Raw genomic sequence first — 10,443 nt, 5'->3', positions numbered from 1 at the left:
TGGTTTCAGATGAGAAATCAGCACTTATTCTTATGGAGCCTCCCTTGTATGTGATGGTTCTCTTTTCTCTTGCTGCTTTTCGAATTTTCTCTTTGTTTTGAGCATTGGATAATTTGACAAGTATATGTCTTGGGGTCGGCCTGTTTGTATTTATGGTGTTTGGGGTGTGTTGTGATTCCTGAACTTTTACATCCATCTCTCTCAGTAGTTTTGGGAAGTTTTCAGCCATTATTTCCTGCAACACCCCTTCTGTCCCCTTTCCCTTCTTTTCTCCTTCAGGGATCCCTGTAATATATATGTTTGTGCATTTTACATTGTCATTAATGTCCCTAAGTCCTAGTTGGATTTTTTCTATCTTTTTATCGATCAGTTTACTATGTGTTTGATTTCAGAAATACTGTCTTCCATGTCACTAATTATTTCCTCTGCCTCTTCCAATCTGCTGCTATTTGCTGAGAGTGTATTTTTGATTTCTTCAACTGTGGTGTTCATCACCATCATATCTGTTATCTTTTTGTGTATGTCTGCAATTTCCTCTCTATGTGTTTTCTTCATATTGTTAATCTCTTCCTTTATTTCATTAAGTTTGTCTCTAATATATGTTTTGAGATTTTAATTACTTGTCTGATGTTCTGCTCCCCTCGTGATTTTAATTTGTTCATTGGATTCAGCCATGTTTTCCTGATTATTGGTTTGGTTTGTAGTTTTTTTGTTGCTGCCTGGTCATCATTTTATGTTAAAGGGTTTAATCATTTCCTGAGCTTCTTTGTCTATTCTTGGGGATAAATTAGTTGTTGTTCATTTGTAAGTGTCATGTCTTCTCTTTATCACTTTTTTCTTCTTACTCTATTTTCTTGTTGCTGGCTATGTTCACTTTGAAGGAAAATATTAGTGCCAGGGAAATCAAAATGTATAAAAAAAGAAAATGTATATAGTAATATTAGTAATAAATGTTAACAGAACAAAAATGGAAGATCTAGGAGAATGGATAATAGACTCATGTAAGTTGTGTAGATTTATCGCAGTAAGTATAGTACCTATAATGAGACAGTCAACTGAATATGGGGAGGACTATAGAATGAATTAAAAGACCTGAGTTTTGATGAGAGAGGGAAAGAGAAAAGAAAGATAATAATATCAAGAGTGTATAAAAGACAGAAAACAGAACAAAGGTATTAGAAATAAAAATTCAGACAATTTAGGGGCCAAAGAAAGGAAGGTGGAATGTAAGAGTAACAGTAGATGATGGAGGATAGAAAGATGTGGGGAAAAGGGGATAGTGTAGGTGATCAAAATCACTACACAGAGTAAAGAGGAAATGGACGATGAGGAAACACAGCAAGTGTGAAGCACTACCTGCAGCACCTATTATATAAAGAAAATAAAATAAAAAAGAAGAAATAGAAAAGAAAAAATAGAGAAGAGAAACAGGGGGCACAAAGAAAAGGGGTGGGGAAACAAGCAAGAGAAAGAAAAAGAGAAAAAAAAAAACTAAGTAAGTACATTGGGAGATTAAACAGGAGAAAAGACCAGGAGACAATGCAATATTAGCAACCATGGGAAAACAAAACAAAACAAAACAAAAAAACACCTAAGTTTTAAACTAGGAAACCTCTTTGAAGTTAAATAACACACTTAGCAATCTGACCTTTCCCCTTTCTCCTTTCCTTCCTTCTCTTTCTCTCAGGGCAGCAGGAAAGCTGCCTGAGAGGTCCATTAGGAGATTCAAGTAGGTCCTTGTTGAACCATCTCAACTCAGAAGAGTATGACTCTTTATATCCAGTGTGAGAGCACCTACCCCTCACAAGAAATCTCAAATATGCTATTGGAAGCTTGGATAGTTCTTCCTACAGTCCCTCCCCCCTTAGGTGTGCTAGGAGAGGTCTAATTGATTTTCTGACTCCACCTTCCTCCAGACCAAGTTTCCTATCCCAGGACGTTTAGGTAAATTGGGCTTTCTCAGCAGATTTGCCTCTCCTTTCTTCCCAGACTCTCCCCAAGTCAACCGGTACACTCCTCCAAGTTCAAGGAGAGAGAGAAAAAAAACAACAACAACACAAATCTCCAAGGACTAGGGTAATCAAGGACCTCAGAAGGACCTCAGGACATGGTGGATTCAAGGATGGGAAGTCCGTGATATTGCAGACTCAAGGAGTGTGAGTTTCTGGAGCATGGGCCACCAGGGTTTTGGGGACACAGACCTGGGGACCAAATATCCAGTTAACATGGGGCCTGGGAACACCACAGCACAGCAAAGCCTTCAGGGATCACAGCGGCTGGGCTGCCAGTCCTAGGAGGAGGGGTCCTGCCCACAACTTCTGACCTCCATGTCAGAAACCCAAAATTCCACCTCTCACAAGAATCTCTTCTGTCACTGTCTCACCAAATCAACTTTCAGACACCCCCTACCCTGCAAGCACCTGAAACAGCCTGCTCAGTGTCTGGGAGCACCGCAGCACAACAAAGATTTCAGGCATTGCTGTGTCCCGGCCGCCAGCCCTAGGGGAAGTGGCTCCACCCACAACTTCTGATCTTTGTGTCAGAAACCCAAAATTCCACCTCTCACAATTATCTCTTCTGTCACTGTCTCACCAAATCAACATCCAGACACCTCTCACCCTGCAAGCCCCTGAAATAGCCTGCTCAGTGCTTGCGAACACCCCAGCACAACAAAGCCTTCAGGAATCACTGCAGCCAGGATGCCAGCCCCAGGGGGAAAGGTGCTGCCCACAACCTCCAACCTCCATGCAAGAGACCCAAAATTCTACCTCTTGCAAGAATCTCCTTTGTCACCATCCCACCAAATCAACATCCAGACACCTCCTGCCCTGCAAACACCCAAAACAGCCCAGTCCAGCAGGACTCCATCCCTACTCAGCCACTTCTTTGCTGGAGAGATTATGAGGTGCATTCACTTAGATGCCATTTTGTCCCACCCCCCAGGAAGGTTGTTTTTATTGTTCTCTCTTCCAATCTTAGGTCGCCATGTCCTTCAGCCTTCTCCAACTTTCCAGGAAAACCAAGTCAGATAACCCTCCTTTTGGAAAGGTTCATTTGTACTAAAACATGCATAAACAATAAAGTTGAAGTTTACTTATTTTAACTCTTTAAGAGGATGGTGGTGGAGGCTTGTTTTGTAGGACAGATCAGTTCTTGTTGTGGATTGTGTCACTTCCCATTCTCCACATTATCTCAATGTCCATGTTTGCTGTTGTCCTGTTAAATATTATTAAAGGGACACAGATGAAACACATACCTGAGATAGGCTCAGATGTTTGTTATCCACAGTTTCATCTGTTTATGAGGGGTTAGGAAGGGACTTAGAGAGGAGTCTCAGAGGGAACTTAAAATGACCTGCCTACACTCTTCCTCCCCTCTCTTTGAAATCTTTAGTCCAACCAGATAAACTAACTTCCTTTTGGTTTGTGTGAGCACTAGAAGATTGTTTTTGTTTGTTTTGACAATCTAGAATACACCCAAATATTTTTGAGTGCCTACTATGCACCAGATATTGCTTTGGTGTGCTTTTGATATTCATCATCTCAATTAGGTCTAGCTGGGTATCCTAGCTTAGCCTGATCTAGGCTTCAGAATCTGGCTCTGTATTGAATCAGTGTCCTTCATGGTATCTAGCTGTATTGTCAAGTACATAATAGATAGGAGACATAAGAGAAGTAATCGTTATGCTTAGGTGAATATAATCAGAAACAGAGAAGAAATAATGTGAGGATATTATGCCCAGAGAGGCAAGAGAGTATTGTAGTAGCTAAGAGCATGGACTCTGGAGTCAGACTGCCTAGATTCAAATTCTTGCTCCATCACTTACTTGCTGAATGATCTTTGTCAAGTTACTCAACATCTCCTTGTGCTTCTCTTGTCTCATATGTAAAGTGAGGATAGTAAGTACTGAGTTCTAGTAGCACTATATTGGGCCCAGGTGTCCCTTTTTGTATGTGTAATATACATTTTATTAGATGTTATCCAGAAATATTCCCATGAAACCTCTTCAGCAATATGTTAAAACATCTTTAACATCTTCACCTGCTAAAGGTCTATCTAATAATATATAATATAGTTTAATAATATAACATAACATAACATAACATAGCATATAATATAATATAATATAATATAATATAATATAATATAATATAATATAATATAATATAATATAATATAATATAATATGTAACTTAGCTCCAACAAGTGCCATGTGGTACTTTGGTGGTTTGTAGCTTCATGAATAGTAGGAAATAGTACATTGAGATAGGAAACTGTACTCTTATCTAGAACCTGTCCCATGAGGTCAGGAGATGAAGACAGAGGGGACTACTCACTTGTGTCAACATGTTTTCTGGTTTAAATAAAACTGCTATGGTCAGATCACTAAACCCTTTTCAAACTTCTTCCCAATATTGCCTGCCCGTCTTCATGACTTGATGTGATTAGTCTCAGAATCTTGGGTTCAATTGGGAAGGGAAATAGTCATCATCTGTTCAGAGACTGCTTACAAATGGATCCGTTGCTTGGCTGAATAGTCCTTTGCACGCTGGGTACCAGATCCGGTGTGATTAGTACTGCAACTTCACTCCAGTGAGCTTCTCTGGAGACAGATATTTTCCATAGGGCCATTACTGTAAGGACCTTGTCATAAACAGGCTTATTATTAGGACAATGGGAGATAAGCAGAACTCAGAAGAAGGAAAATGCAGAAGTCACAGGTGTTAATTTCAAAAAGCATCTTTGCCAAAGTGAAATAATTACTGCATCTATATAAAGCAGACTAATTTGGAGCAAGCAAATGTTCTTGGCAGGAAGTCAATCTCATGCTGCACAATTCAATTTATGGGCAACTAAAGACAGCTTGAAAATATATTTGGCTTAATGTAATGCTGAATTATTAAACCCCTTTTCTTAAACATTTATTAACAATCTAAAATATCAATATGAGAATCATTATTTTATTTGCTTTATTATTAAGCAATCCCTCTCAATTTCAATTTTCAAAATCATCATTACTAAATTTCTCAGAATATTGGGGAGCTAGGCTTCTTTCCTATGGATATGGCTACATTTCCAATACAGCTGCTGTTTCAGTGATGACCTTGGAAGAGATTGAAAGAAAGAAAAATTAAGTTCAAAAGTTTAAAGATTGGCGACAGACTTGGCCCAGTGGTTAGGGCGTCTGTCTACCACATGGGAGGTTCACGGTTCAAACTCCAGGCCTCCTGACCCATGTGTAGCTGCCCCACGTGCAGTGCTGATGTACACAAGGAGTGTCCTGCCATGCAGGGGTGTCCCTCATGAGCCCCATGTGCAAGGAGTGCGTCCTGTAAGGAGAGCCACCCAGCATGAAAGAAAGTGCAGCCTGCCCAGGAATTTTGCCGCACACATGGAGAACTGACACAAGATGGCGCAACAAAAAGAAACACAGATTCCCATGCCGCTGACAACAACAGAAGCAGACAAAGAAGACACAGCAAACAGACACAGAGAACAGACAAGGGGGGTGGAGTAATAAATAAAATAAATAAATAAATAAATCTTTAAAAAAGTTTAAAGATTGATAATCCTTCCTTATTATATTTCCTAACATGTTTTCTCAACATTATAGCTTCAACTACATACCTAACAAACTCACATATTCAAATGTTCTCCCTAGCCCTCCCCTCAATTCCTTGGGCCATCTGACACATCTTCCCATCCCTAGGCCCCTTCAAGCCCACAAAGCCCCACCCAAAGGCATCCCTATGACCCCATCTTATCCCGTCCCTGTACAAATACTTACCTCCTGCTTTTCATAGATTTCACCCATGTAGACATGAGCTCGCAGCCTTCCTCTCTCCCCCAACTTCCTGTCCATGTGCCATCTGGGCCCTGACCTTCAGCAGAGTTGCAACTCCTACCTTCTGGTTCATTGGACTTACCCAAATCAGCTAAAAGGGAGGAGAAGATGGTCAACCACCACACCAGGGAAACAAGAGTGCCTACAACTGCAAGCAAGAGAAGTGCATCCATCATCCATATGGAACCTAAGCCCCCTCTAGATATAGAGGTGGAGTGGAAATCATCATCCCAGGGTCCACAGGATGGAGGAATAAAATATGGATTAAAGTGGACTTACTGATACTCTACTATGGAACTATTGTGATTAGTAATGGAAGAAATTGTAGCATTGATGTGGAGAAAGTGGCTATGGTAGTTGCTGAGGGCAGGGCTAGGGAAGAAGAGATGTGATGTGGGGACATTTTGGGGACTTGGATATTGTAGGGACAGATGCTGGACATTATGTATTTTGCCATAACCCACTGATATACTTGGGGAGAATGTAAACTTACAATGTAAACTATCATCCATGTGGTGCAGGAGTGCTCCAAAATGTATTCATAATGCAATGAATGTGTCACAATGAAAAAAAAAAGAGAAACTTCAAAAAAATTTTTAAAGATTGGATTTTGAATTAGAATAATTACAAGTTGCTCTGTGAAATTTCAATATCTCTGCAATGAGCAAAATACTTTGATACACAATGGCCAATTTCTTATGTAGTTTTGAGCCCCCACTGCAAGAAATGAGGCAATCCAAATCAAAGTACCACAATCACAGAATCACAGCACTGAATCTCATAACATTATTCATGTTTTCTATAATAATGAAAGCATAATTTAAAAATTATTCCTTTGAATGTGTCTATTCATTTAATATGAGTCTATCTCAAGTTCAACAATCAAATAAGAAAGTAAATCATCACTGTAATAACGATAATCCTCTCCAATGACTTTGACAATTGGTTTAGTTTTGTCCACCTCAAATTTAGCCATTAACCTGCATGACTTCAATGCCCTATGTTTGGAGGTCTTGATATTCTCATATCTAGAAACATTTACCTAATTTCCAGTTTTACAACTACCCCCATATCCTCTTCCTAGAAATATCATCACATGTAACTCCTCCATATCTAAAGTATTAATCACAAATATCCTTATCTCTGGTGGTAACCACTTTTCCTTCCATTTTTCCCATCTTTTACTTCACCAAGACTTCAACTTCTACTTTCTCTTAGTCTATCATCTCTTTCTGGCCTCTTTTCTTCCCACTACCTCACATTCTGTACCCTTGCACCAATAACCTTTTACCTCATCAATATCCCAAATTTTCTTCTTCATTCCTGTATTTCTGAGCTGAATGCTGCTATTGAAAAGCACACAAGTTTGAAGGTAAGTTCCACTGTGGATTCAAGGTGTTGAAACTCAGCTGCATCCTTTGTGCTATTAATAAATCTGTACATTTCTACTCTGTCTCTTCCCTTTTCCATTTGCCATAACAACAATTCAGAATCTTCACTATATTACTTAAACATCTTACTCAAGGTCTACCCCCCACTTCTCAACTGCCAGTTTTGTCCCCAGATTCATTAAAATAGGCTGGAATATGTCTCCTTTTAATCTTGAATGTATGTCTAGATTGATAATTACCTTACTTCCTTTATTCCAGTTCCAGAGCATGTCATAGTCCTCCTTTTGTTGAAGTTCAACTCAATCCCAGTTGACAATTCCCAGAAATGTTTCCATTGTTCTTGTATTCACTCTCCTCACTTCCTCTCTGCTTCCTCTCTTTCTCTACTCTCCTTTATCTCCTAGATATTCAAATTATCCTTCTTTACAAGATCCTTCTCCTCAGCATTTGACATATTTAAGTTTCTCTTGAGGCGGGGAAAGATGGCATCTGAGTGAGTGCACCTCATAATCTCTCCTGCAAAGAAGCAGCTGAGTAGGGTTGGAGTCTTGCTGGAGTGGGCTTTTTGGGGACTTTCAGGGCAGGAGGTGGCTGGATGTCCTTTTGGTGAGACAGTGACAGAAGAGGTTCTTGCAAGAGGTAGAATTTTGGGTTTCTGACACAGAGGTCAGAAGTTGTGGACAGGACCATTTCCCTAGGGCTGATGGCTGTGGTGATCCCTGAAAATGGTTGGTTGTGCTGCAGTGTTCCCAAGCCCCATGTTTATGGGATGCATGGTTCCCAGGTCTGTATCCCCTAAATCCCTGTAGCTCACACTCCACAGACTCACATACCTTGAGTTCACAATATCGCAGACTTCCCATTTCCAAATCCAGTGCTCCCTGAGATCTGTCTGAGGTCCATGATTACCTTAACACTTTGCTTTTTTTTTTTGAACTTGGAGGAGCATACCAGCTGGCTTGGAGAGAACCTGGGAAGAAAGGAGATGTGAATCTGCTGAGAAAACCCAATTTACCTAAATGCCCTGGGATAGGAAACTTGGTCTGGGAGAAGGTGGAGTCAGAAAATCAAGTAGCCTTCCCCAAGCATACCTAAGGGGGAAGGACTGTAGGACATGCTTTCTAAGGTTCCAGTAGCATGTTTGGGGTTTCTGGTGAGGTGTAGGTGCTCTCACGCTGGAAATAGTCATTGTCTTCTGTGTTGAGTTGGTTCACCAAGGACACACTTGAATCTCCCACTGGAACCCTCGTGCAGCTTTTCTGCTACCTGGGGGAGAAGGGGATGTGAGGAAGGGAGAAGGGGAAACGTCAGATCCCTAAGCATTTTATTTAACTGTAAAGAGGATTCCTAGCTTGAAATTTTGGTTGTTTTGTTGTGGTGGTTATTGCTGCATTGTTTCTTGATTTTTTCTTCCTCTTTATCCCGCCATGGCCCTTTTTCTTTTCTTTAGATTTTTTCTCTTTTTCTTGTTCTTGCTTGCTTCACCCCCCTTTTTGTCCCCCCCTTTCTCTTCCTTTCTCTTCCCTTTATTTTATTTTTTAAAAAATATAATAGGTGCTGCAGGCAGCATTTCACATTTGCTGAGTTTCCTCATACTCCTTTGCCACTTTTCTGTGTGTATTAATTTTGGCCACCAGCACTATATCCTTTCATCTACATCTTTCTATTCTACATCATCTATTGTTTCTCGTACATTCCACCTCCCTTTGTTTTGCCCTAAAATTGTCTGACGTTTTATTTCTGATACCTTTGTTCTGTTTTCTGTCTTTTATTCACTCTTTATATTGCTGTCTTTCTTTTCTCTTTCCCTTTTCCCCTGAAAACACTGGCCTTTTAATTCATACTGTATTCCTCCCCATACTGAGTTGACTCTCCCATTCTAGGTACTCTACTTATTGTTATAACTCTACACAGCATCCATGAGTCTAATATCCATTCTCCTAGATCTCACATTGTTGCTCAGTTAACATTTATTACCAATACTACTTTACACATTTTCTTTTCTTACTCATTTTGCTTTCCCTGGCCCTAATATTTTCCTTCAAAGTGAACTTAGTCAGCAACAAGAAAATAGAGTAAAAAGAACAAAGTGATCAAGAGAAGACATAACACTTAACACAAGAACAACAACTAATTAATCCCCAAGACTAGACAAAGAAGCTAAGGAACTGATTAAACCCATTAAGATAAAATGATGAACAGACAGCAACAAAAAACTACAAACCAAACCAATAATCAGGAAAACATGTCCCAATCCAATGAACAAATGAAAAACTAGGAATAGGAGCAGAGCATTGGACAAGTAATTAAAGATCTCAAAACCTATATTAGAGACCAACTTAATAAAGTAAAGGAAAAGATTAACAATATGAAGAAAACACTTGGGCAGAATATAGAAGAAATTGCAGTCATAAACAAAAAGATAATGGACATGATGGTGATGAACAGTAAAATTCAAGAAATCAAAAATACACTGTCAGCAAATAACAGCAGATTAGAAGAGTAAGAGGAGAGAATTAGCAACATGGAAGACAGTACATCTGAAATCAAACAGATAGACCTGATCGATAAAAAGAGAAAAAATTCAGCTGGGACTTAGGGACGTGAATGACAATGCAAAACACACAAACATATGCATTATAGGCATCCTAGAAGGAGAACAGAAGTGAAAGGGGACAGAATGGGTGTTGGAGGAAATAATAGCTGAAAATGTCCCAAATCTACAGAGGGAGATGGATGTACATGTCCAGGAAGCACAATACACCCAAAACAGCATAAAGCCCAACAGGCCTACCCCAAGACATATACTTGTCAAATTTTCCAATGCTCAAGACAAAGAGAAAATTCTAAAAGGAGCAAGAGAAAAGAGAACCATCACATACAAAGGAGGCTCCATAAGATTAAGTGCTGATTTCTCATCTGAAACCATGGGGGCCTGAAGGCAGTGGTATGACATACTCAGGGTAATAAAAGAAAAAATTTCCAACCAAGACTACTTGATCCAGCTAAACTGGCATTCAAAAATGATGGAGAGTTAAAAATATTCACAGATAAACAGAAACTAAGAGTATGCCGACAAGACCTTGCCCTTCAAGAAATACTAAAGGGAGTTCTGCAGGAAGAAAGATAAAAGTAGGAGAGGCAGAGGTGTAGGAGAGTGTAAGAACAACTAAAAGACAAAAAGAGAAAAATAAAACAAACAAAATA

This window comes from Dasypus novemcinctus, chromosome X (genome assembly GCF_030445035.2).
Source record: "Dasypus novemcinctus isolate mDasNov1 chromosome X, mDasNov1.1.hap2, whole genome shotgun sequence".
Classification (NCBI taxonomy): domain Eukaryota; kingdom Metazoa; phylum Chordata; class Mammalia; order Cingulata; family Dasypodidae; genus Dasypus; species Dasypus novemcinctus.
Note: the sequence above shows the minus strand (reverse complement) of the source record.